Here is a 27945-nt window from a genome sequence, read left to right as displayed (position 1 = left end):
CCAGAAAGAGTAGAAGGTAAAAGGATGCTTTTATTTCTATTCCACCTACTTTATCGTTGTTCATATGCTTTTACAGCAATAAATTTTTACAATCAGTGTTACTTGTGTAATTATAAACTTATTTGATACATTTCAATACATTGGCCATGGTTTATGTCATCATCCCCAAGGCTTAAAGCTTTTACAACAAAGGGAAACATTTACTCGATTTGCTTCTGTTCTCAAACCATGGCACACTGTAGTAAAAGTGCATTTCTCCACTACAGGCCTGTAATAATATACAAATCTCGATTTGGATATTAGTGGTACTGGTAATACAAATACTGTCATAGAGTATTGATTATGTTTCAAAAGCATTTTAAGGAACAATATATAAACACAGCAATATGCCAATATACTGTGGTTTTTCAGTTTACACATAAATACACAGAAAATAAAACTTCCTATCTGTGCAGATAAATTATATTATTTTAAGAATTAATCACAGAACCATGCTTTTCACTTAAGAAATTCCATCAGAAATGAATTCTAACTCTATCTTCCAAACCCCATGATTTGTTCCATCACCAGCAACAAAATAAAAATCAAGCTATAAAAAAAATAAATCAAGCTATATTAACCTCTCCTGGAAAAATTATCTGCTAATTGTACTTTTACTTTTCTTGAGGAAACAATAAATTATTTCACAATAAGAAATATTATTGGATAGTCCTTATATTTGAATGTCAGTTGAAATTTTAAATTTCTTACATTTTAGTTCAATTTTTCCCATAAAGCGGTAATAAAAGATCCAAACTGTTGTGTTGCTTAAGTAAGGAAATCATCAGACACCAGCAGTGAACGTCTGCTTACACTAATAATGACTAGGTAGCCGTCATTTTTAAAAACAATGCCACAAAAGCTATTTCGATGCTGTCATGCTTAAGAATAATTAGTTTTCATCAAAGCAACAGATTATCTGTTCATGTTGTCCACTGGGTCATTACAATGAACAACCAATACAGATAAATGATATCTAATCTTTTCTGCTCTTCTATTGGGCTGATGGATGGTTATGACATCTCCAATATTATAAGGCAGAAAAATTATGCTGACATTTAGAAGCAAAAGCACAGAAAGATAAAACTAAGTACAAAGCATGCCCAACACTACTGGGGAGAAAAGAAATATCTAAAGACAAATAGAACTGAAAACAGAATGGCAATTAGGCCAACGGAGAATTATGGGAGGGAATGACTATACCTTGTGGGTGGCAGGCAGCTCAATTAATTATATAACAAGAAGAGGGAACCCGGGCATTTCCGTAAGACACATTATTAAAAGGAATATTGACTTAAACATCTTTTAAATTTTATGCCCTAAAAGAAGACAAAAGGGTTTCCCTAGTATTGATCTGCTCCTGAATCAGGTTGACTTGAAGGGATCATATAATGAGAAATGGTTGAGCAGCAAATGGGACTAAGAAGGAAACGCAATTACTTACAACTCACACTTACCAGGCTCAATAGATTACAGCTTTTCCATGTCACTTTGTGTTCGTGTCGTATTTGTCAGGAAGAATTGGAAAAGAACCATTCAGTGTGCCCTAAATATGAAACAGCAATTTGGGACTATACTTTTGGTTCACTCCATTAGCATTTGTCATTTAGAAAAAAAAGATGAAATGAGGGTGGTGTAGACCGAGAGTCAAGACAAAAGCCATCTTTAGGCTACTTTTTTTTTCGAAATTTAGAAAATATGAACTGTCATAGCTGTTTTTGCCTTGGCAAGTGTTGATTCCACTTTCTACTTTAAGCAGAAATAAAGGAATATTTTAGTTCAGTGGATGCTAATGCAGAGAGGTCTTTGCTTAGAAAATTCTGCTCTCTGTCATCATCTGAGAATCGGCAATTTTCTAGGAATATGTGATATTCTTTCCATTAAAAAAAGAGCTATGCTCTTTCTAAATGCCACAAGCAATCTGTGTTGGACCCTGGAAAAGAAAAAGGTTTGTAGGAAAACTGAACAAATCCAAATAAAGTCTGTAGTTTAGATAATAATATTGCATCAATTGTTGCTAAGATCTTAGTCTTGATAAATGTATCACAGCTATGTAAGATGTCAACATTAGAGGAAGTTGGGAGGCAGATATACAGGAACATAAAATTATTTCAAAAGTAAAATTTTTAAAAATGTGCTCCCCAGGCACCAGTCCCCCTACCCCTTCAAACTTCAGAATTGTTAGCAAAGCGGCAAGTGAGCAGCTGCTTGTTAAACTTACACACAATGGCATCATTGTGGTCTACTAGCTAGACTTCACAGCAAGATAGAAGAGTTGTTAAAAAAATTATAAAGTTTGTGAAAGTTGTTCCTTACGCACGCACACACACACACACACACACACACACACACACACAAGAAAAGAGAAGAAAGGCAGATATGCGCCTTTCTTTCAGCCAGTGGTTCTTAACTAGGGGTAATTTTGCCCCCCACGCTCCAAGGGACACTTGGCAATGTCTGGAGACAATTTTTTTGTCACAACGGGGAGGTGTTACCAGCATCTGGTGGGTAGAGGCCCAGAATGATGCTAAATATCCCACAATGCACAGCAAAGCCACCCACAACAAAGAATTATCTTACCCAAAATGTCAATAGTGCCAAGGTTGAGAAATTCTGCTTTAAGCAATTAAAATTCAAAAGCAAAATGGATGAGAAGAAATCGCACTAAAGAAAATCTCTGGCAGGTCCTCCCTTTGAAGGAATACAGTCAAGATGGGAGAGGTTCTAATAAAGTATAAATAACCAGAGTGGTCATGCAGGTAATGACCACAGCTTTTCCAAGCAGGTTATCACATGGGCAGCATCTCTCTTCCTGGAATCCCCATCCCGCCTTTCCAGGGCTTATTTAAACAGACTCTTCTCATTTAGCAATTTAGCTCAAGTCAGGCCTTGGGAGTCCTTTATAACTTCACTGCCTTAAGATTCATTGATTTCTCCAGTGATTTTCCCATTTTCCAAATCCACAGAGCTTCTCCTCAGGATTATGTTTGATGATGTTTACAACCCATTCCATTCTTTTTTTTTTCTTTCTAAAAACAATTTCAGGGCACTTGGGTGGCTCAGTTGGTCAAGCATCTGACTCTTGGTTCCAGCTCAGATCTTGATCTCAGGGTTGTGAGATGGAGCCCGACTTTGGGCTTCCATCATCAGCAGGGAGTCTATGGGAGGTTCTCTTCTCCACACTGTCACTCTCCTTCTCTCTCTAAAATAAATAAATAAATCTTTTTTAAAACTAAAAATAAATAAAAACAATTTATTGAAGCACTATAGATGCAACTATACATAAAGCATACCGTGTGACGTTTTACTTAATCTGTACACCTGTGAAGTCATCACCATAGTCAAGATAAGGAAAATTTTTATCACCTCCAAAACTTTCATCATGCCTCTCCTTGTCCCTACCTAGGCCACTAATGATCTGCTTTCTGTTTCTATAGACTAGTTTGCATTTTCTAGAACGTTATAGAAATAAACAAAGGAGTCACATGCTACACATATGTTTAACTTTTTAAGAATTAACTGTTTTCCAAAGTGGTTGTACAATTTTGCATTCCACACACAGGAATGCTAAATTCCATTCTTTATCTAGACTTTGGCAAATGTCTTAAAATGTTACATATTACTACTGGCTACCATAGGTCATTGAATCCAAGACACCATCAGTTTACAAAATGCACCATTATTTTATACACAACTGAAAAATGAAATGATGCTACCAATTATTAAATAAGTCATTATCAATTATTAGATGCATCCCAGGAACATGGACATGAAGCATGATAAATTCTGTCTTAGGAGCAATGATGTATACTTTTATCACCCCTTTAGCTTTTACTTACTATGTATTTTCCCAGTGATTGCATGGAAACATGGCTTGTCTCTTAAGCAGGTGGAAATCTCTCTAAAGGCCAATTTTTCTTGCATTTCTTTCTTCATCCTTAGCACCAAGATCAATACCTATAGCACCCGAATCAGTCCTGGAAAATAGTAATGATAATAGCACTTTACACACCATACACTTGTGCTACATGACACATTATTATGAGTATTTCATAATCCAAAGAACATTATGCAGTAGTATTCTTTTTATTTTTTTAAGATTTTATTTTTCACTTGTTTGAGAGAGATAACATGAGCGGATGGAGGGGTGGGGGCTGAAGTAGAAGGAGAAGCAGACTCCTCGGTTGAGCAGGGAGCTGGACGAGGGGCTCGATCCCAGGACCCTGAGAAGAGGAACTGAGCCCAAGGCAAATGCTTAACCGATTGAGCCACCCAGGCGCCTCTGAAGTAGTATTATTATCCCCACTTAGTAGATGAAGAAAACAAGGAAATGAACGTGCCCAAGCTGGTGTGTGGAAGAACCTCAAATTATCTAGTTCTTTCCATTGCAAAGTCCAGGCTTGCAAATCCTACACCACTCTGCCCTCCAGAACCTAATGAATAGCTGTAAGCTGCAAAGGTAAGGTTAGGAAGAGTTGACCACATTACGCATTTTGGTCACACTCCACACTGTAATTGTATAAGTGTTTTACCTTGGGTATTTTACATATTACTATCTTCAAAAAGAGGGACATTAGCAATAGCAACAAAAACTAAATCAAAATTGTCTTTTTCCAACTTTAAGCCATTAGAGGGCAAGTATTTAATTACCCTTAGCCACAAATCAAGAATATCCAATAAATATGCTTTGAATGTGATGATGCCCTCAGTGACCCTATGAGAAATAGTTTCTTTTCAGGTTTGCCCTAAAATGAAATTTTCTGAAACTCTTTGGTTGTTGTTGTTGTTGTTAAGATTGTATTTATTTACTCACGAGAGATACACACAGAGAGGCAGAGACATAGGCAGTGGGAGAAGCAGGCTCCCCTAGAGGAGCTGGATGTGGACTCAATCCTGGGACCCTGGGATCACTACTTGAGCCAAAGGCAGACGCTCCACCACTGAGCCGCTCAGGTGCCCCTTTGACACTCTTTGTATTGAAGGACTAAAGGGCTTTAATTTTAAAATCATTGATAAGATAGCACATTAATATTAAGAAATATTTCAGTAAAAAAAGAATAGCACAGTAAATTCCATCTCCCTAGCCCTCTCCAAATTTTAATGTCATAGTTTTCTTTCTGCAAGCTTGTTCATTTTTCATGTTTGAGTACATGGGTCAGTCTGCATTCTGCTCTTTCACATGATCTGTTGTAAGCAAGCATCTTTCCACCTTTCTATACCAACCTTCCCAACTACCATATTAATGCTAGCATAATATTTCCTCAAATATTTGGTTACTAAAGTATTTCTATAATGTTAAATATTTAGATATATTTTCTAATGCACTTCTGTATATGGCTAATTATGAATGCCAATAAGATTTTCTTAATATGAACTTCCATAATGTTATATATTTAGATTTCCACACTGATTGCTTATTTTAGTTGAGTTTCCTCTCCTATTGAAAATAACACCACAATGACCAAGCAGTGAAGCAGGGACACTTTAATCCTGCAGAATTACTTATTTAAAATTCATCCCTGGGGTGCCTGGGTGGCTCAGTCAATTGAGCATCTGCCTTTGGCTCAGGTCATGATCCCAGGGTCCTGGGACCGAGCCCCACATCAGGCTCCCTGCTCATCCGGGAGTCTGCTTCTCCCTCTCCCTCTCCCTCTGCCTACGTGTGCTTGCTCTCTGTCTCTCTGTCTCTCTCTCTCTCTCTGTCTCTCTCCCTCTGTGTGTGTGTCAAATAAATAAATAAAGTCTTTAAAAAATAATAAAATAATAAAATTCATCCCTTAGTTTGGGATTATTGAGCCATAGGTTTGAATATCTGTACAACAGGATTTCTTAATAGTTCCATAGTAGAAGACAGAAATCTCTACATCAAGCTGCTTTGTTGTCCTAAAAAGCGGAGAGTAGATAAAAAGTAGAATAATTATATCTAGCATTAATGTAACACCTTATAGTTTTTGAAGTGCTTTCACAAATGAAATAAAACGCCACATCTCCAAGCTACAAAGACTTGAGTTTCTTAGGGACAGATGCTGATTGAGTTTATCAGTAATTGAAGTGTGTTCAAGAGAGAATATTAAAGATCAACCAATGTTTGTTATATTAAGAGATAAAATAAAGTCTGTCAGAGGGAAAAAGAGGTGCCTTTCGATTCTTCAAGTGAAATATTGATCCGATTGATCACAGACATGCTAAAGGCATAATTACATCTATCATGTCAACCACACTTAGTTCATAAAGTATTGAACAGGAACAGTAATTGTTTTGCTGTTAATGAGGCTGTAGACTATGCTTTCAGAGTGACTCCTTTATTATTTCGTTTATTTCTAAATGAAGAGTGGCTCATCGGCATCAGGTGAATTGGATTGCCACCAGTACCACCAACAACAACCTCCCAAGTCAGGCTCCTGTCCAAAATATGCAGTGGGGCTCTCACCAAAAGCCAAAACCACGCAATCCCCTGAGTCATAAGAAGGCCAAACTGTACTCAAACCCACAAGTTACTCTATCCCTTGACTTGATTTTCATAACATAGCCCACAACTTAAGATCATCCTAATAGAAGCTTTTTGGTTTTTAGGTAAGATTATAAAATTAACCAAATAAACTTGTGAATCATATGTAAATAGGACATCCCTGTTTCTGTTTCCAGGAAAGATATACAAGGAGACACATTATAATGGTGGAAATGTCACCAGAGTAATAGGATCCACACTGTGGTTTTGGAATGATGCTCCAAATAAAGGATGAGCTTTCTCGGTTACTGCTTATGCAACATCTCCCCACACTCTATATGTCACTTGCAGGTTTCCAAAGGACTTTGCACTCATCCCTTCGTGCCTTTACAATTCTACTCTATCTACTTAAAATGCCTATTCCTGCCAAAACTTGGAAGCAACCAATATGTCCTTCGGTTGGTGAATGAATACTAAACTGTGGTCTATCCAGACAGTGAAATGCTATTCAGTGCTAAAAGGAAATGAATTATCAAACTGTGAAAAGACATGAAGGAACCTTAAATGCATACTATTAGGTGAAAGAAGCCAATATGAAAAAGCTGTATACTGTATGATTCCAACTGTATATGACATTCCGGAAAACACGGACTTTGGAGACAGTAGAAGGATCACTGGTTGCCAGGGACAGGGATGTAGGCAAGGGAAAGGAGAGAGCACAGAGGATTTTTCCAGGAGTGAGACTACTCTATGATATCATAAACGATGGGCACGTTGCATTACACATTTGTCCAACCTATACAATGTACAACATCTAATGTAAACTATGGACTCTGGATGACAATGATGCATCAGTGTAGGTTGAGTCATCAATTGTAACAAATTACCACTCTGGTGGGAGATGTTGATGATAGGAGAGATTCTTGTGGGGGGGATCAGAGGCATACAGGGAAATCTCTCTAGCTTACACTCACTTTTGCTGTGAACCTAAAACTGCTCTAAAAAACATCTGTTTTAAGGGGAGGTGCGCGGGGGGGGGGGGAATGGGTTACATAGGTGGTGGGGATTAAGGAGGGCACTTGTGATGAGCACTGGGTGTTGTATGGAAGTGACGAATCACTAATTTCTATGCCTGAAACTAATATTATATTGCATGTTAGCTAACCGGAATTTAAATAAAAGCTTGAAACTAAATAGATAAAATAATTTTAAAAATAGACTCTATTTTTAAAAATCCTACCTGCTTGCCCTCATCATCTGGCCAAGAGCTACCTGTCCTTCAAGAAGCAGCTGAGTGCCACCTGGAGGCGGTGTTGCATCTGTCTTCTTTGTCATGTCCCCCCACCTCAATTGCCAGCCACTTAAGAGCAATGACAGTTTTGTATGCACATAAGCACACAGTAGGAGCTCAGTTAAATGTTGGTGGAATAAATGTGTAAGAAGGGAAGGCTTTTCCAATCAAGAACATTAGATCTGGTTGCATTAGATTTTCATGGCATGACACTGACTTTCCACCTCTTGATTTGTTTCTGTAAATTGCATATACAATCTTTTTTGGAGGTGACTTCAGAAGGCAAAATTGTGACTGTGAGCCCTGGGCCCAGTGGTCCACCTGCCACGGCACCATGGTGATAGGCCCTGTCTTCCATCTTTCTCACACATTTGCTACTTGATCTTTCTAGACACCAGGGTCTCTGTCACATACTTCCCAATATTACTTTGAAGCCTCGCAAAACCTGCAACAAAGGTGCCTTGTTAGAAAGTGAAAGGACTATACTAATTCCGCCCCAAACTCCTCTGAGCGGTGATATCCTTTGACCTAATGCATTAGATCTGGTTTTGTGAAGAAAATACCTCATTGGCTTTTAAAATGAGCCACCAGACAGAGATGTGTTAAGCAAAGGACAGAAAACCTGCCCTAACCAAAAGATCATCCAGCATTCCACCATATTCCAGGAGTCCTGGGTGATCATTTCAGCCATAATCTGAAATGTTAAAATGCAAGCATCTTCTAACAGTTGTGTTTTTGTTTGTGGTTTTGTTTTTTAACAACTCTTGTGAATCCTGCTTTCACTTCAGCCCAATGGTGATGAAGAGGAGGGAGGAATCAAAGCTCTGGTTTAAGCCAGGTGTAAAGTGCATTCAAGAGCTCCCTCTGCCTTGTTTTCTGCCCACGCAGCACAGAGGCATAGAAAGTGCTGGAATGCCTCACCATGGTTCCAGTCACAGAGAAAAAAGAAAACTCCCTTGGCTCCAATTTACATAGTCACAAAACAAAACCCGACTTTACAGGCATAAAGGGCACATACACAGAGTAGAATAAAAACCCAAGAGCCCAGTCGGCAAAGCGGCACCCGCCTAATGCAGGGTTTAAAGTGAGCAATTTGTGGCTAGGAGGGGTGCTCCAGCAGAAGGTATCAACTAGAGCTTTCCTCCCGCTCCTCCAGATAATAGATTTTAAATGCCTCCAATTTGGAGCAGTCTAGCATCCATAGAAGCTAACAATCAGGAAAAAGAGCTTTCTGGGTGAGTCTGGATGTCGCCAGGTGAGAAGGACAGTTGAACTGTGTGTAGACAGGCAATGGGGGTTTCATTTCTTGTCATTCCCTTCCTCTGCTATTTATTTTCTTTTCTGCCCCAAACTTGCATCACCCCACTCCCTCAAAGGATATCACTGCTGAGAGGAGTTTGGGGTGGAATTAGTATAGTCCTTTCACTTTCTAACAAGGCACCTTTGTTGCAGGTTTTGTGAGGCTTCAGAGTAATATTGGGAAGTATGTGACAGAGACCCTGGTGTCTAGAAAGATCAAGTAGCAGATGTGTGAGAAAGACGGAAGACAGGGCCTATCACAGTCACAATTTTGCCTTCTGAAGTCACCTCCAAAAAAGATTGTATATGCAATTTACAGATAAATCAAGAGGTGGAAAGTCAGTGCCATGCCATGAAAATCTAATACAAGCCACAAATATGAGCTGCATGTGTGGTTTTCAATTTCCTTGTAGTCACACTTTAAAAAGCAAAAAGGACACCGGGAAAATTATTTATAATAATATTTTGTTAACCCAATAGATTTAAGATATCATTTCAAAATTCCATCAATATAGAAATTACTAACAAGGTGTTTCTATATTCTTTTTTTACAAAGTCTACCAAATCAGTGTGTACTTTATAGCCACACACATCTTAATTTGGACTAGCTACTTTTCAAGTGCTCAATAGGCATGTGCAGCCAGTGACTGCCACTTGGAACAGCACAGGTCTGGAAGCCACATCTTGCAGAAGCTTGCCTTCATGTTTGTTTGGTGGAGTGATTCATGGACATTTGCCATTCTAATGGTTAGTGGCGGCATTTATAAGAAGCAGGTTAAAAAAGATGGAAGAGATGGCAACTGACACCTAGTGGACCTGAACTGAATATTTTTAGCAAGAAAACTAAGTAAGAATCCATGCTTTAACAAAAAATGTAAGCACTGGAAATTTGGGAGCATTACTGATAGTTTTCCCAGGCCACGTCTTCCTCCATGGAAATTGCTCTGTGAACATTTCTGCAAGTGGAAACCTACTTTTAAAAAGCACAGAGATTCTGAACTGATTGTCTATGGAATGCACAGGAAAAATAAAATTCTGTGAGCAAATAACAATGCCCTTGCTTCATCACAAGGCACCTTGGGTTTGGGCTCCTCCCTGTGACTCATGAAAGCAACCTGCTTTTTGCTGTCTCAAAGATAAAGTTTCTGCATGAAAGTTTATTTAGGGGAAAACAAAATGTTCCTAGAAGAGGGGGAAAGAGATTGCAAACCATTGAACAATTTGGTCTCTCATTAAGTGAAAGAAGTCAGACTCAACAGCTACAAACTATATATTTCCATTTATAGGATATTTTGGAAAAGGCAAAACCAAAGGTACAGAAATCAAATCAGTGGCTGCCAGGAGTTGGGGCTGGGACTAGAGATGAGGAAGAGAACTGATCACAAAGGGACATGAGGGAAATTGGGGCGGGGTGGGGGGGGAGGAAATAATTCCATATCTTGATTGTGGTGCTCTACATCTAAAAAAGATAAGTTTAGGGATCCCTGGGTGGCTCAGTGGTTTAGTGCCTGCCTTTGGCCCAAGGCGCGATCCTGGAGTCCCGGGATCGAGTCCCGCGTCAAGCTCCCGGCATGGAGCCTGTTTCTCCCTCCTCCTGTGTCTCTGCCTCTCTCTCTCTCTCTCTCTCTCTCTCTCTCTCTCTCTCTCTATGTCTATCATAAATAAATAAATAAATCTTTAAAAATAAATAAATAAAAATAAAAAGATAAGTTTAGAGTATGTAAATACTATAATATACCTGACCCCATACAATGCCCTCTCTTTCTTTTTTCTTCCAAATTTTTATTTAAAATCTAGTTAGTTGGGATCCCTGGGTGGCGCAGCGGTTTGGCGTCTGCCTTTGGCCCAGGGTGCCATCCTGGAGACCCGGGATTGAATCCCACGTCGGGCTCCCGGTGCATGGAGCCTGCTTCTCCCTCTGCCTGTGTCTCTGCCTCTCTCTCTCTCTCTGTGACTATCATAAATAAATAAATTTAAAAAAAATTTAAAATCTAGTTAGTTAACATACAGTGCAATACTGGTTTTAGGAGTAGATTAGTGATTCATCACTTACATACAACACCCAGTGCTCATCATAACAAATGCCCTCCTTAATACCCATTACCCATCTAGCCCATCACTCACCTCCCTCCATCAGCCCCGAGTTCTCTCATTAAGAGTCTCTCACAGTTTGCTCCCCTCTCTCTTTTTTCTCCCTTCCCATAAGTTCACCTGTTTTGTTTGCTAAATTCCATATGGAGTGAAATCATATGGATTTCTCTGACTGACTTATTTCTCTTAACATAATATTCTCTAGGGGCGCCTGGGTGGCTCAGTCAGTTAAGTGTCTGCCTTTGGCTAAGGTCATGATTTCAGAATCCTAGGATCGAGCCCCCACAGTGGGCTCCCTGCTCAGTGGGGGGCCTGTTTCTTCCTCTCCCTCTGCCTACCACCACTTGTGCTCTTTCACTCTCTCTCAAATAAATAAATAAAATATTTAAAAATAATAATAATACACTCTAGCTCCATCCATTTCAATGGCCTTTCTATATATCCTGTTTGTCTCTAACTACTATAATTCATGGGGACGTTGGTTCTCAGGCAGAATGCATGAAATGTAATTTGACATTCAAACTATCATTCCTAGGGGCAGCCCGGTGGCTCAGCGGCTTAGCGCTGCCTTCAGCCCAGGGTGTGATCCTGGAGACCCAGGATCAAGTCCAGGTCAGGCTCCCTGCATGGAGCCTGCTTGTCCCTCTGCCTGTGTCTCTGCCTCTCTCTTTCTTTCTCTCATGAATAAACAAATAAAATCATTAAAAAAGAAAAAAGACAAACTATCATTCCTTATTCTTTTTAACCCTGTCGTGAGAATTCGTGGGGGTTTTGTCCCAAAGTACATTTCCCTTCATCTTGGCTAGAGCATCCCATTTCTTTGAGAACTACTCCTTTATTGAATGCCATTCTGGTGGGACTGTCAGTCTAGTCCTCTCCTACCCAAGAAATGGGTGTGCAACTGGATCTTCACGGACACTCCTTTCCAAGATTTTTAATCTTTCTTATCAAGGAAAGAATGATATCTGTAAAAGAAAGGTAAGTTGGTTTCTGCCATCCAGGTCTCCAAAAAAGCCCTGGCTTCTGTCTTTTTCATTTTGTTTTCCAGCCCACCCTTTAATATCTGTATCAGAATCTGCATAATGGCTCATCCCATTTCATCTCTAAGCCCTCTGGCACACTTCCTGGGCTGGAAGGAGGCTGGAAGTTGAAACTACACTTCCCAGAAGCCCTTGCACCTCGAGTTCATACATGACTTGGGTCCAACAAACAGATGTACCTGCAAGAGATTTGGAAGACAGTTGTGAGCACTGCGAAGTGATGGCTTTACACAGGAGTTAAAGTAATCTGGGACAACATAGGTGGAAGTTCCACTGTGTACAACCAAAGAATCCTACTGCTACATCTCAACATCTAGTGATTCACTACGTGTTTGCTGGACACCTACTACATGCCAAATATTGTATTAGGCCCTGAAGAAATAAAAATGACAAAAACTGTCATAGGCTTTACAAAAGCCTATTACAAACACTTTGGAAAATTATTTGCCAGTATTCACTAAACTCCTAAAGCCAAACAAATGCCTATGCTATGACCCAATGCATCCACTTCTGTATATGTCCCTAAGAGAAATGAGAGCATCCATCCTGAGAAATGTGCAAAAATGTCTGTGGCAGCTTTTTCATAACAGCAAAAAATTAGAAAGAGCCAAAATATCCATTAACAGTAGAATAGGTAAATAAATTGCAGTATGTTTGGAATATTATATAATAGAATACAACAATTGCAAGAATAAATTATCACCACATTCAACCACATGGATGTATAATGGTATAATGTTGAGAGACAGAAGTCAGACATGAAAGAATACACTCAATATGATCCCATTTGTATGGAGTTTAAGAACAAGCCAAAAAAATCTATTGTGATGGAAGTCATAAGAGTGAGGTTGGGCTGTTGACTAAGACGGAGCCCAAAGGTGCAAACTGGAATGCTAGAAATGCTCTGTATCTTGACCTGGGTGGAAATGTAAGAAATCATCAGGCTGTGCACTAAATATTAGTGCATTTCATGTATATAGCAATTTAAAAGGGAAAAAAGAATTTTAAGAAGCTTACAGCCTAACTGGACAATCAAGTGGCATTTAGAAAACTCTAACTGAGGTGATGAGTGCTCTGAGAAGCAGGTGGGTAGATCTCATGTAGCCACAGAGAAGAAAGCAGTGACTTCCCCCAAGAACAGGTGTGCTGACAGCAAGAAAGGTTACTTAGGTCTACACTGTGAAGGACCATGAATGCCAAGATCATAAAAATATTTTTAACAAAATCATCATCCATCTTCCTTTTGAAACAGAGAGCTGATTTTTTTAAAAGGAAGAAAAATTAACCTGGAAAATGCTATCATATAACTATAAATAAAATTAATGTGCTTCTTGATGAGGGGCAAGTAGTTTTTAGGCTTTTTTCCTGTTTGTCTTATGTTTTAAATGCCCTCCTAAATTCAAGGCATTTTCTGCTTTACTTTAGTAAGAGTGTATACATTAAGAAACACTAGCAACTGTTTTAAGTCTGTTTTTTTTTTAAAGATGTATTTATTTATTTGAGAGAGCGAGAGAGAGACAGAGTAGGGGAGAAGGGAAGAGGGAGAGAGAGAATCCCAAACAGACTCCACTCTAAGCTTGGAGCCTGACCTGGGGCTCAATGGGGGCTCAATCTCATGATTCTGAGACCATGACCCCAGCCAAAACCAAGAGTCATACGCTCAACCAACTGAGCCACCCAGGCACCCCTGTTTAAGTCTGTTTTAAACAAGATGGGATATAAGCAAATAAGCAGATTTTAGTGGTGCTGTCTTTCCATTCACAAAAATACCTACAGCCTTTTGATTGTGTGTTGTTTATTCAAGTTGCCTCACATCCTGGGCGTAATGGAAGGGATGCTTACCTGATTCTGCAGAAGGGAAGGGTTATTGCAAAACCCCATATGGTAGTTAACAATACCATATTGTATACTTAAAATTTGCTAAGAGAGTACATCTTAAATGTTCTCACCACACACACACACACACACACACACACACACATACACACACACACACACAAAGGTAACTATGTGAGATGATGGATGTATTAACTAACCTTATTGTGATAAGCATTTCATAATATATATGTATATCGCTCATCACATTGTACACCTCAAATTTGCATAGTATTATTTGTCAATTATATCTCAATAAAGTTGGGGGGGAAACCAGTACAGAAGGCTTCTCTACAACATAAACAAACACACATGTATATGGTGTTTACAAAAGAGGTGGAGCAGAGAAGGGAAAGAAAACATAGTTTTGCAATAAGATCTTTAAAAAAGTATTAAAATTGTAAACAGCCTATGTTTATACTACAACTATAGGTTTCTTAGTTCCCATCTTGGGCATTTTTTTTCTACTATGGACTTGTGACATTCAGATCAAATGCCATTTCAACAAATATAATAAACAGCAAATTTTAGTTATGCTTCACAGAGACAAAAGTAAGACATCCAGCCAAAGAAAATAATTTAAACAGCCCTTCAGAGCTTATTCAGTCATTCAACTCTTCATTCAGTGAATATCCATTATGTAATGATCATGCCAAATACTGCACTGGGAACTGAGAGAACAATGAGTAGAATACAGTACTTTCTCTTGAGGGTCTTACAGTCTGGTGTGAGAGAGAGACATGAAAGATTACAGCACTGAGTAAATAGAACCTTAGAGGCAAACAGGGGACATAGAAGTACAGAGGGGACCAAGGCCGCCTATCCAAGGTCATCATCCAAGGAGGGGATTTTTGAGTTTACTCTCTAAAGATGAAGAGAAGGAGCACCTGGGTGGCTTGGTCAGTTACCCATCTGACTCTCGGTTTCTGCTCAGGTCGTGATCTCAGGATCATGAGATCAAGCCCCACATAGGGCTCCATGCTCAACGTAGAGTCTGCTTGAGATTCTCTCTCTCCCTCTCCCTCTGCCCTTCCCTCCACTTGCTTGCTCTCTCTCTAAAATAAATAAATAAATAAATAAATAAATAAATAAATAAATAACCTTTAAAAATATATATATATAAAGATGGAGAGGAGTTTGAGTAGGAGAGCAGATCTAGAGAAAGAGTGACAAGAGATAAAGCTGGAGAACTAGGTTGGAACCAAGTCCTGAAGGGCTTCATATGGCTAGCTGAGGACGATGGAGTCAATCCTGCAGGCACTAAGGAGCCAATGAAGAGTATTCAAATAGAGGGTTAGATCAGATTGGCATTCCCCTCAGGATCAGGCTTGCTCTAGCACAGACGATGGGTGGTGTGGGATGAGACTGGAGGCAAGGAAACCAGGTAAGAGGTTTCACTGAGTGTCCAAATAAGAATCATGAGGACAACAGCAAAAGGAATGGAGAAGTGGGGACAGTTCTCAGAATGATTTGGAATTTATAAAAGTCAAGACATTGTGCCAGATGACTATTTTGTAGAGTGGGAGGTCTCCAAAATGTCTTAGAAAATTTCAACTTGACTGACTGAATGGATAGTGTTATTTTTCATGTAAATGTAATGTAAATGCAAATTAGGAGAAGCAATTTTGGGGAAGAGAAGGTAAGTTTGGCTTTACGACCAAATGTTGAATGTGAATTGGCTGTGGATACTCAGAGCTCAAATAGGTAGCTGGAAATATAGAAAAGGAGTCAGACTGGCCAAATTATTTTGGTTCCCATTCTTGCAAGGAAAGCAAGAGCCCCTGAAAGTACAATTCCAGCATCTTTTAGAATAAGTTCTTGATAAACTAATGTTCCCTTCTTCTTGGGACTTTGTTATCAAACTATGTAATTTGTTTTAAGGGTGGAGATATTCAGTGCTTCCCAGAGCTGTCAGCTCAAGGCCAAGTCTTCATAATTCCATACAAAATTATTCATATTTTTTCTAAAGGAAAGGCGATGAGAAATGAGATAATATATTAAAGGAAATCAAATAAATTTACAATAAAAGATCATTAGGAAATGAAATCTTGTCAGCCTAGATAAATGGGCTCGATTATTACATTTAAGTCAAACTAAATTACTGTCCATGTATCTATTAAAGCATTTATAAGTGTCGAAAATCGAGATGTTAGGATCCCAATTATAGGTGTAAAATCAAAGTGATTTTGATAAGTTTAAATAATCTTTTATTGTGAAGGAAAAGGAATTCTTAAATTGGAAAATAATATAAATATCACAGGAAGGTTTATAGAATTCCTTTTCTTAAATGCTGCAAATAATTTAGGAGGTTAAAAAAAAGACACACTATTTACAAAATTAAGCATGACAACCATATGACCTTAGTTCCAAATAAGTAATTATGATTTCTTAAGTTGGCAAAATCTTATATTTCCTTCTTAAAGAACTAAGGGGAAGCTGCTGAGATAAATTCGATTTGTATGGATAAAAGCAGTTTGTTCATTCTCTTTCTTTCTCTAGCAGAAAACTTAAATCATTATTGCTCAGATTTAAATGAAATCTTTTAACTGGGCTCTAACCAGACCCCTTAATTGAATAATTAAGTTGATATTGTTTACTCTCTTCTTTGTAAGGGAAAGAAGCAAAAGATAAGAAAAATGTGTGTGCGTGTGTGTGTGTGTGTGTGTGTGTGTGTGCCCATGTGCTTTTCTTGATCAAATTGAATCCATTAGTGAGACTTTCCAAGGATGGCTCTCAGACACCAGAGGAAGTTTTAATTCCAGCAGCAGGATGATATGTGCACTGGTACCTGCTTATCAAACCTGGAAAAGTGGAAAAAGCACCCAAATCACTTGAACTTCTCACATTTTCAGTTTTCCTAATGTGCAAAAGCAATGATTGGACTAGATAATCTTCAAAGGAGTTATTGCCAAAGCCTGAGAAGTGCTTTGTAAACACAGATTCCTAGACCCTCTACCAAATCTATAAATGAGAATCTTTTGAGAGGAAGGGAGTTTGCCCAGTTGTTTTTTGTCTGGTTAGTGAGGTACTTTGGGTGATTTCAATGAATAAACTGCCATGTTGGGGAAAGACAGCACTATGCTACCAGCTTTAAAGGCTATGATATTATGGATCAGACATTTTAAGAGTCTTAAAAGCAACAATTCAACAAAACAATACCTATCACTAAATATTCAATGAAATAAAAATGTGGGCATTATCGTTGACTCCCCAGCACCACAGGAATCATGATCATCTTGTTCCTCAAACCCATGACCCAGTCCTGGCCAGTGTGACATGGGGGCTTCCAAGAAAGGTTTCCTTGCTAGAGTTTTCAAACCTTCTGTTCATCTTATTGCCTATGAAAGCCATTAAGAGCACCAGCTGCTCTTAATTCAGGCCAGGAACCTAGAGGTAGGCTCTTACCATGTAGGCTTGGACATCTACCAGCATTAATATGAGATCCTATGTTACTTTGGGTGGTTTTATCAACATGTATCAGGAAATTCCAGCTCAATTTGGTAAAGAAAATTGTTATTTTCTATACCAGGAAGTCTAGGTTTGTTGTATGTCTCCAGCTAAACTGACCTGGAGTCCAACAATATCATCAAGCACTCAGGTTATTTTCCATTTTCTACAGCTCCATCATTGGTGTACTGTCTATGTTCTTAACTCTAGATGTGAAAATTGGATGCTAGATGTGGATTGCATTCATGCTATTAGATAACTGAAGGCTTAGTGATAAGGAACACATCAATACAAAATAATATTTAAAAATCATGTAACTAAAGACCTAAATGTGAAACCTGACACCATAAAAATCCTTGAAGAGAACACAGCGAGTAACTCCTTTGATATTAGCCATAGCAATTTCTTTCTAGATACATCTCCTGAAGGAAGGGAAACAAAAGCAAAAAACAGACTATTGGGACTATATCAAAATAAAAAGCTTTAGTTCAACAAAACTAAAGGGCAACCCACAGAATGGGAGAAGATATTTGCAAATGACATATCTGATAAAGGATTAGTATCCAAAATCTAGAAAGAACATATAAAACCCAACACCCAAAAGGTTAATAATCCAATTTAAAAATGGGTAGAAGACATGAATATACATTTTTCCAAAGAAGACATACAGATGGCCAACTGGCACACGAAAAGATGCTCAACATCACTGATCATCAGGGCACTACAAATCAAAACTACAATGAGCTATCACCTCACACCTGTCAGAATGGTTAAAATCAACAACAGAAGAAACAGTGGGTGTTGGCAAGGATGTGGAGAAAGGGGAACCCTCTTGCACTGTTGGTAAGAATGCAAATTGATGCAGACACTCTGGAAAACAGCATGGAGGTTCCTCAAAAAGTTACAAAGAGAACTATCCTATGATCCAGCAATCGCATTAATAGGTTTTTACTCAAAGAATACAAATATACTAATTAAAAGAGATACATCCACCCTGAAGTTTATAGCAGCATTATGTACAATAGCCAAATTATGGAAACAGCCAAGTATCCAATCAACTGATGAATGGATAAAGATGACTGGTATGTATACCAAATGGAATATTATTTAGCCATCAAAAAGAATGAACTTTTGCCATTTGCAAGGACATGGATGAAGCTAGAGAGTGTTATGCTAAGGGAAATAAGTCAGTCAGAGAAAGGCAAATACCATATGATTTTACTCATCTGTGGAATATAAGAAACCAAACAAACTAGCAAAGGGAAAAAAAGAGAGAGTGATACAAACCAAAAAACAGACTCTTGACTATGGAGAATAAACTGATGGTTACCAAAGGGGAGGTGGGTGGGGGGAGGGGTGAAACAGGTGATGGGGATTAAGGAGCACACTTGTAATGAGCACTGGGCATTGTATGTAAGTGTTGAATCACTATATTATATACCTGGAACTAATATTACACTGCATGTCAACTAACTAGAACTTAAAACTTAAAAAAAGGTAAAATAAAAACCAACATGTCAGTAGTAAGGACACAAAAAGACTGTAAGAGAATGGGGTAACAAGATGGCAGCCTGAAAGTAAAAGAAGAAAGTGAGAGAGCAACTAGAAAAACTACACTAATAATTGTTTAAGCCAAGTTTGCAAACAACTGATTGGTTTAGGTTAGTGGCACCAGAAATGAAAATGGAACAAAGATTTTAGTAATATTCCAGAATGGTTCCCTGAAACATGGAATTTGACTGGAGGTAGATGACAAATATAAAGAGGAGTCAAGGGAGACAGAACATGAAAGACTCCTAACTCTGGAAAATGAACTAGGGGTGGTGGAGTGGGGAGGTGGGTGGGGGGTGGGGGTGACTGGGTGACAGGCACTGAGGTGGGCACTTGATGGGATGAGCGCTGGGTGTTATTCTATATGTTGGCAAATTGAACACCAATAAAAAATAAATTTATATAAAGAAAGAAAGAGCTGTCAAAGGTGCATGAAACAGTACTGACATTATGAAGAGATATTTAAATATTGAAGAAGCAAAATTTACTCATTGAATATTTGCTTTCTTTAAAAAAACACACACACTAACCATTATGGTAATTTTCATTTAGAAGCTCTTTTAAAGGAAAAATGGGTGCATTACTCCCTATTCAAACAAAATTTTGATCATTAGTGTAGGAAAATCCCGTATTTGTATTAAGGAATTTTTATTTAACAAATAATTTGACTATCAAAGTGGAATTCATTACAATGCAAGCTGTGTTGGGTTTGTGAACAGGATAGGGAAGATTCATTATTGTAAAAATGCTCATTTTCTTCAAATTATGTTATGTAATCAATGTAGTTCTGACCAAAATTCCCAAAGAGCATTTAAACTAATCATATTATTCTAGGTGTGCCTGTGTAATCAGTCAGTTAAACATCTGACTCTTGACTTTGGCTCAGGTCATGATATCAGAAGTTGTTAAGACAATCTCTTGTTGTCTTAACAACTGAAGAAAAGTGATGAGAAGGTGTCATAATGACACCAAGGGAAGAGAGAATTTGTATTAATCATGTAAGGTGGAACAAGTTACATGGCAGGTAGTGGACATGGAAATTGGAATGAGAATTAGGGATTTTATTTGGGAGGGATTAATTTGAGATGGCTGTTAAACATCCAAGTAGACATCCTGAGCAGTAGTTGGATATATAAATCCAGAACCTAGGGTAGACATCCATCCCAAGGTATTAATATGGCAGTTGTCACTCTATAAGTAGCATTTAAAGTCATAGGATTGTTTGACTTCACCCCGGAAATACATGTGGAGGCATAAGTATTGACAAGTCAGAGACATGAGGGAGATTCAACAAAGGAATGGAAAGTGAACCAAAAGAGACTTGTATCCTAAAAACCAAGCAAAGAAAATGTTTCAAGAGATTCTGTGCCAAATGAGAGCTATAGGTCAAGTAAGATAGAATTAACTAGTGAATTTAGCAACATGTTGGCTGCTGGCAACAATGAAGAAGTATTCATTGTGTGGTAGGAGCAAAAGACCAGTGGGAGAGGTTCAAGAGAAAAATGTAGGAAGAGGAAAAAAGACCTCTGAGGTATTTGTCTCTAAAGTAGATCATGGAAAAAAATAATAATAAAGTAGATCATGGAAAGAGGGCAGTATCTGCAAACAGACGCAGAATCAGAAGGATTCAGTTGGCCACGCTGAGATTCTCTGCCATCCTTTGACCAGAGCTGGGCAGGAAACAGACCTACCAAGATAGCAAGCACTGAAGGAAAAATTGAGATCTTACTAAAATAAAGGGAAATCACTTCAAGACAAACCCAAACATCTCTATTCCACAGAAAATTATAGATTAAGAAAATCATGAGTTTTAAAGATTGGATTACTTGCACTGGTGTCAGGCTGGAAAGGAGCAAAGCCAGATCTAAATACTTAGTCTTCTGACCCCTAGTCCTGGGTTCATTCCTCTACATCTTGACCTTCCCTGGTATAATCATAAAAACTCTACCGTGCATTCTCTGGGGACTTGCTGCTGTTGCATAGTAGCTGTAAGGACACCATATCGGCATCATGTTGGCATCGTTTTGCATACCATAGGTGCTAAGAATATTAGCATGCAATAGAAATAAAATACCAAAAAAATAAGTAAATACCATTATTTAAACATAGTTACTTCATAAATAATAGTAACAGACACCAGTGGTTGCCTACTGATGATCATTTCCAACCTACATTTTTCTTAGGCAGGGCCCACTTCCTAAGATAAATTTCAAAACACATCATTCTCAGGCACTGAAGGGGGCACTTGACAGGATGAGCACTGGGTGTTATGCTGGCAAATTGAACTCCAATAAAAAAAATAATTAAAAATAGAAAAAGAATATTAACCATGGGAAAAGAAAAAAAAAAGAATGTGAAACTTAGCCAAAGGAGAAAATGTGAAAATCTAAAGAAGTGCTTCTCAATGCTGGCTCCCTATTTGAATCACCCAGAAAGGAAAAAAAAAAAAATCACGTCATTCTTTCCCAGCCTTCGTTGTGGCTAGGGCATGAAAACATGACTTAATCTTAGCCAATGTGCTTTGGTCAAAAATTTTCTGGGCATCTCTGAACGGTTGTCTTCTCTAATAGGACACAAGAAAGGAAAAATTCTTCCTCTTTCTTCCTGGGAGTGCTGCCATGTGAGGATGTGATGGCTGGATCTACAGCAGTCATCTTGTAAACAGGAAGGGTAAAGATAAGGAAAAATCAAAACTAGCCATTGCACAGTGAAAAGATGAAAGGAGCCTGGAACCTTGATAATGTTCAGAACCACTGAATTAACCCTGGAACTATTCTGCCCTTGAACTTCCTGGTATGCAAGATAACAAATGAATTTTTTGTTGTTGTTGTTTCTATGAGTTTTAGGATACTGACATCATCCTAACTGGTACAGTGACTTTCCAGGAATCTGTGCACCTGAAAAAAACTGAGCAATTTTCTAAGACTGCTATGTCTTGTAATGCCTTGCCAAATGCATATTTACACATAACTCAAATACATATGACAAAATAAACAAGCACACATCTCCCTCAAATAAATTGTTAAGTACTGGGTAAAATTAAGGGACGTTGGAATTACTTCTTCATGGAAGAAATCTTTCGGGTCTAAGAGATCTGTAAGAGAAGTTATTGATATGTGAATGAACTGACTCTATTGCTGTTTCTAGAACATTATAAGAAGCCTCCCAATCACCCATTTTGCAACTATAACCCAGATGAGGCCTCCTTATTTTTGTACCAAGTCCTTTTTTTAAAATGATGTTATTTATTTATTCATGAGAGACTCAAAGAGAGAGGCAGAGACACAGGCAGAGGGAGAAGCAGGATCCCTGTGTAGCCCGATGCAGGACTCAATCTCAGGAACCCAGGATCACGACCTGAGCCAAAGGCAGACATTCAACTACTGAGCCACCCAGGTGCCCCTGTCCCAAATGCTTCATCTTTAATGAACTAAGTTTTTCCTTAAATATTAAAATTTTTTAAATGCCTCAATGGTTTTTGAAACTGAGTGATGGGCAACCAAGTTCTCAATGCTATTTCTGAGTGTTTTTCAAAATGTCTATGAGGAAAGAAATTTTAAGTGCCCCAATCCTCCCAACCCATACAATGGGAAGATTAGTGCACTCTCCATGATTCACCACTCATGGTCAACTCTCACTTGATTTCCTGCTCCCACATGGTCTCATTAGTGAGTCTTGTTTCCTGTATTTAACATCACCCCAAACATTACACAAGATTTTTTTTGCTTTAACTTCCAAAGCCACCTCCTAACCCAAGGTCACTATCTATAGCCTACTTATAAAAGAGAATTGGCACTAAACACTTCAGCAGTTAATGGTAGGCATCCTTGTGTTTAAATTCCCTTGACCATCCCTGTCATCAATCATCCTTTCTCCTCAGGCCAGGATCCCCCAATAGGCTTGTGGGAGCCTCACCAAACCACTTCATGGCTCCCTACAGAGTTCCCCTTCCAGGCCCCTTCTGCCCCTTCCTGAGAAACTCAAGAATTTCTCTCCCCTATCGAGCACAACACATCAGCACACTGTGTGTTCCCCCTTCTCCTTGCAGAACTGCTATAATCACCTTTTCAAATCAAAGATGTCCATCAGGTTATTTTTTAAAATAAGTAAAAATCTATCTTTCCTGAGATGAACTAAGACATTGCCCTTATAAGATAAAGAAAAGAAGAAGCAGGTGCAGTTAGCTTTTATAACTAGCAATATTTTTTCTTCCCACTGTGCCAGAATACAAATACTTTATAGTTGATGCAACAGGTTGTTAACACAGGACAATTTCTGCCTTAATTTTGGGTAAGGCCTAATGGCCAATAAGTGCCAAATCTCATTATATTCCAAATTGAATGCTGGACCATTTAGGAAGGATTTGCCAAAGGGGTAGCAAAAAATAGTTTGTGGACCCCTAACCCATGCCACTGCCTAAGAATATAAAAGGATTGAAGTTATACAGGAAGACAGAGAATTTATTTGGAGATTTATTGGTGTTCTGTGTATTCCCTGCCTCCCCCAAAGAAGGGAAGAATGGAAGAGCTTTGTGCTTCGGTTCAGCCAAGTAAGAAGGGGAGTTGCAAGAGAACCACTCAAAAGACCAAAGTGTCTCCTGGAGATAAGGGAGCAAATGGATGGTGTGATTGCACTGGAAGAGAACTGTACCTACACCAAAGGCAGAGCAAAAATGCATAAGTACATGGCTGGATTGAATCCTACCTAAGAGGACTACCTCAAGGAATGAAGTGGCCCAATGAGGGGGTGGACCATGGGAAGTCTAGGAATTCTGAGTGACTAGCTAGAAAAGTGAACTTTCTCATGCCATGGGAAGTGTAGACAGGGTTCCAAGCATACATATCTTGCAAGGAACCCATGAGAGCATGAAATAAGGGAGAAGAAAGACTACATTGGGAGTATTTCATACCCAGCAGGCAACATCACTAAATTATGCGTGTGCCAAGTCATGAGAAATGTTTCATCTTTCAGCTCCTAATTCAATCCACAAGGAGCCAGAAACAATCAAGTGAGGGGGGATAGCATAAGGAGAACCCGTAGAGATGAATGGAAGAATAGAAGATACTCTACCTCCCAGCCAGAGGCTTGCTAACTTGAGGGAAGCTCAGGTCGCAAGGAAGGGAGAAGACTTAACTTTAAATGAGGCTCTAGATGTTCATTGCGACACTGGCTGCACAAGTGAATGACAGAAATGAGTCAAGAATTTATTTCCTGCAACTAATGATAAACGTTATGGGCTCTTCTTAAGACTTCATCCAAGACTGGAAGAAAAGAGTAGTCCACAGTGTTTGACACAGTTGTGCATGGTAATCTATGCATATGTAAGGCTGGGAAGGAGCTTGTAGGATATGCCAAACACACAAAGTAAAGCAAAGCTCATCAAATTAGGAAGAATGATAAGGATCATTGAATTTGGCCTTAAGGAAAAGTTTTATTTTGCAAAGATTCTTGGTTTTGCTTTGTTCTTTGGTTGTTGATGTTGGGTTTTGTTATAGTTGTTATTCTGTTTTATTCACTGCTGTAGGTCCATTGCTTAGAACACTGCCTGGCATGCAGTAGGTGCTTATTAGTGTTTATTAAGTGTATTGTGGCTTTGATCTCATATTTAATAGCCCTTAAAGCAGATTTTATAGTGTAGTTTTTATTTTTAAATGCATACAACGTAGCTAGTAAATAGGATGATTGGACATTTATAAATAAAATTTCATCTAATGGGGAAACTGTTGTTTTTTTTAACTAGTCAAAATGGATGGACTTAGCCATTATAAAAGCATCTAATATGTATCTCACTTATATACTTATACGGCTGGTGGAAAACTTGGAAATGAGTAAGGACAATCAAGATAACCAAACACATCCTTAAGACAGACAACTAAAATCATCTTCTAATGAATGGTCTTCCAGTAATTATCCTTCTGACATAATTAGTGTTGTCCTGATTACAGCAAATTAAAAAAAACTGGATATTAATAATGTAGCAGGGTTTTTAAATGGAGAAAAATCGTGTATCTAGAAAACACAAATGATCTCAACTTTAAATTCTACTCATGTAATTTGGACCACCTTTTCTTCTGAGGACAATTAGAAAAGCTAAGCAAAATAATGAAGAAAGAGTGTTTGAAAGCATTTAAAAGCTAACAAGTGAGTAAAACTATATGCTTTTGTTTAAAAAATGTAAACTGAGGGTCACCCAGCCAACTCAATTTGTTGAACATCCAACTCTTGATTTTGGCTCAGGACATGATCTTGGGGTCATGAGATTGAGCCCCACATGAGCTCTGCCTTGGGTTTGGAGCCTGCTTGACATTCTCTCTCTCCATCTCCCTCAGCCACTCTCTCTCATTTGCACATGGCCATGCACACTCTCTTTTTTCCTCTCTCTTAAAATAAATAAATGAATAAATAGATTAAATCCCTAGAAGTGAAATAACTGGATCAAAGGTCATGAAAACTATAAACCTGGTATATATTATAAAATTTCTGTCCAGAAGAGTAATACAAATTTAAACTGCTGGCAGCATTTTCTGAGAATGCTTAGTTTATTGTAGCTTTATTTTCTGAATTTTTAAGTAAATTTTACCTCCAGTGTGGGGCTCAAACTCACAAACTCAGGAGTCACATACTCTACCAACTGAGCCGGCCAGGCACCCCTTTATTGTAGCTTTGCCAGCATGATGTGCTAACTTTGTTTCATCAGTCTCAATTAATTGCAAAATAATAATGATCATTAATTAGACAAAATACCTATCCAGGAATATACTAGCAAACAAAAACAGACCTAACTTCTGATCTCTTGGAGTGTGTAATTTGGTATAGGAGATAGATATTGAAAAAATAATTATGCAAATTGAAATATAATTACAGGGGAACCTGAGTGGCTTGAGTTGAGCATCTGCCTTCAGCTCAGGTCGAGATCCCGGGGTCCTGGGATTGAGCCCCTCATCAGGCTCCTCACAGGGAGCCTGCTTCTCCCTCTGCCTTTGTCTCTGCCTCTGTCTCTCTCTGTCTCTCATGAATAAATAAATAAAATCTTAAAAAAAAAAAAGAAATACAATTACAGATAAATGCACTATAGGAAATGAATAGAATACTGTAAGAATGGTTTGAGATAAGGTCAAGATATAACCCGAGGGGTTAGCATGGAGGTGACATGATTGGATTTGAATTTTGAAAAATTCCTTCTTGCTGTGATATGGAGAATAAATTATTGAACAATAGGAACGTGCCAGGGAACACCAGGTAATTGGTTATTACAAAAAAATGATAGTTCCATCTAGAGTATTACAGTAGAAGTTGAGAAGTTGAGGAATAGATCATTGATATTTTAATCTGAGTTTAGTTATTACTAAGATTGAATACTATTCCATGTGTTGATTGGCATTTTATGTTTTGTGTCTGTGTAAGAGCAAGAGCAAGTGAGAGCAAAAAAAAAGAGAGAGAGAGAGAGAGAGAGAGAGAGAGAGAGAACTAGAAATTGCTGGAGAGAGATTAGTCTATTCTTGTTTTTTTTTTTTTGCTCATGTTCAATTGAGGTTTCCAGCGTTTTCCTGATTTATTTGTGAGTCTTTTATTGGTGACTGTATTTCCATCATAATATTCTAAACAATCAAAGAAAAGCTAGTGGTTTAAACTGCAAGCCCCCAGGGGAGCCTGGGTGGCTCAGTCAGTTAAGCATCTGCCTTCAGTTTAGGTCATAATTTCAGGATCTTGGGATTGAGTCCTGCACCCGGCTTCCTGCTTAGAGGAGAGTCTCCTTCTCCCTCTGCCCTCCCCTCTGCCCCTCTGCTCATAATATCACTCTCTCTCTCTCTCTCTCTCTCTCTCTCTCTCTCTCTCACTGTCTCTATAATAAATAATATCCTTTTAAAAATAATAATAACCTGTAAGCCCCCATTTCTCCTGTGTGTGCCTGCAGATTGGCTGGGGAAACCCTGCTTGAGGCTTACCTGGGTACAGTCTGCTGCAAATCTCTCATTCTGGGACCCAATGTTGTCTCAGGACATGCTTATTTCCAAGACAGATGGCAGAAGCACGAGAGGCCAAAACAAAGTATGCAAGCATATTTAGATCATCAGATCTGCTAACTTTCCATTGGCCAAATCAAGTCAGGTGGCCAATCCTAATATCAGTAGGGCCAGGATGTTTACTCTCCTATTTTCCTTGGAAGCTTTGCCAAGTCTCATGGCAAAGTGGACAGTGCACACTCCTCTCAGAGCGAGGGTGTAAAGACCTAGGAACAATTACCTGATCTACCAAAGGACATTTGTCATTTGTTCTTTATACAAATGATTGCCAACTTAGGATGGTTCGACTTACAGTTTTTGAATGAGGAGGTAGAGGGAACAGGTGCTTAATGTTCTAAACCGTTAACTTGTGAGTGTACATAAATGTGTATTTAAATGTATAAATGTACACAAATGTACTGCATAGATAAACATCCTTTGATAACATTTTATAAAAGAATTAATAGTAGTTTTCATTAATAAATATTCTGCATCCGCATTCAACACTTGTAAACTTCACTGTAAATAATAACAATATTTTCAATAGTAGTGTTACTGTATGGCTTAGGCACCAAGCCTGGATTTCCTTTTAAAATTTTTCCTCCGCCAATTATTTAAATCTTTCAAATAATAACCTTAGGTACAGAAGAAACTTTATTTAATGTTTGTATTACTTTGTCTTAAAGTTATCACTCTATTATTTTAGGTGCCTTTCTTAACTATTGTCTCAACCTCAAATTTTCCATTAAATCAAACTTTATGAATAATTCATAGTGGCTAAATCAATGGGATTAGTGCTTCTTGCTTTCAGAATCTATAAATCTTATCATGGGGGAAGATGCAGCTTTTGAAAGCCAATTC

The 27945-nt window shown here is 38.4% G+C and overlaps 1 long non-coding RNA gene across 1 annotated transcript; it reads right to left on the bottom strand.

Moving 5' to 3' along the window:
• Nucleotides 1-12: 12 nt before the first annotated feature.
• On the bottom strand, nt 13-27103 carry LOC129499180 (uncharacterized). Its single transcript, XR_008662312.1, has 3 exons — nt 27028-27103; nt 3879-4016; nt 13-3241 (listed from the first exon to the last, which is right to left on the bottom strand). It is a non-coding gene; the product is annotated as an uncharacterized LOC129499180 (long non-coding RNA).
• Nucleotides 27104-27945: the final 842 nt, after the last annotated feature.

This window comes from Nyctereutes procyonoides, unplaced genomic scaffold (genome assembly GCF_905146905.1).
Source record: "Nyctereutes procyonoides isolate TBG_1078 unplaced genomic scaffold, NYPRO_anot_genome, whole genome shotgun sequence".
Lineage (NCBI taxonomy): Eukaryota > Metazoa > Chordata > Mammalia > Carnivora > Canidae > Nyctereutes > Nyctereutes procyonoides.
The sequence above is the reverse complement of the archived record's forward strand: the minus strand, read 5'-3'. Positions and strand labels throughout refer to the sequence as shown.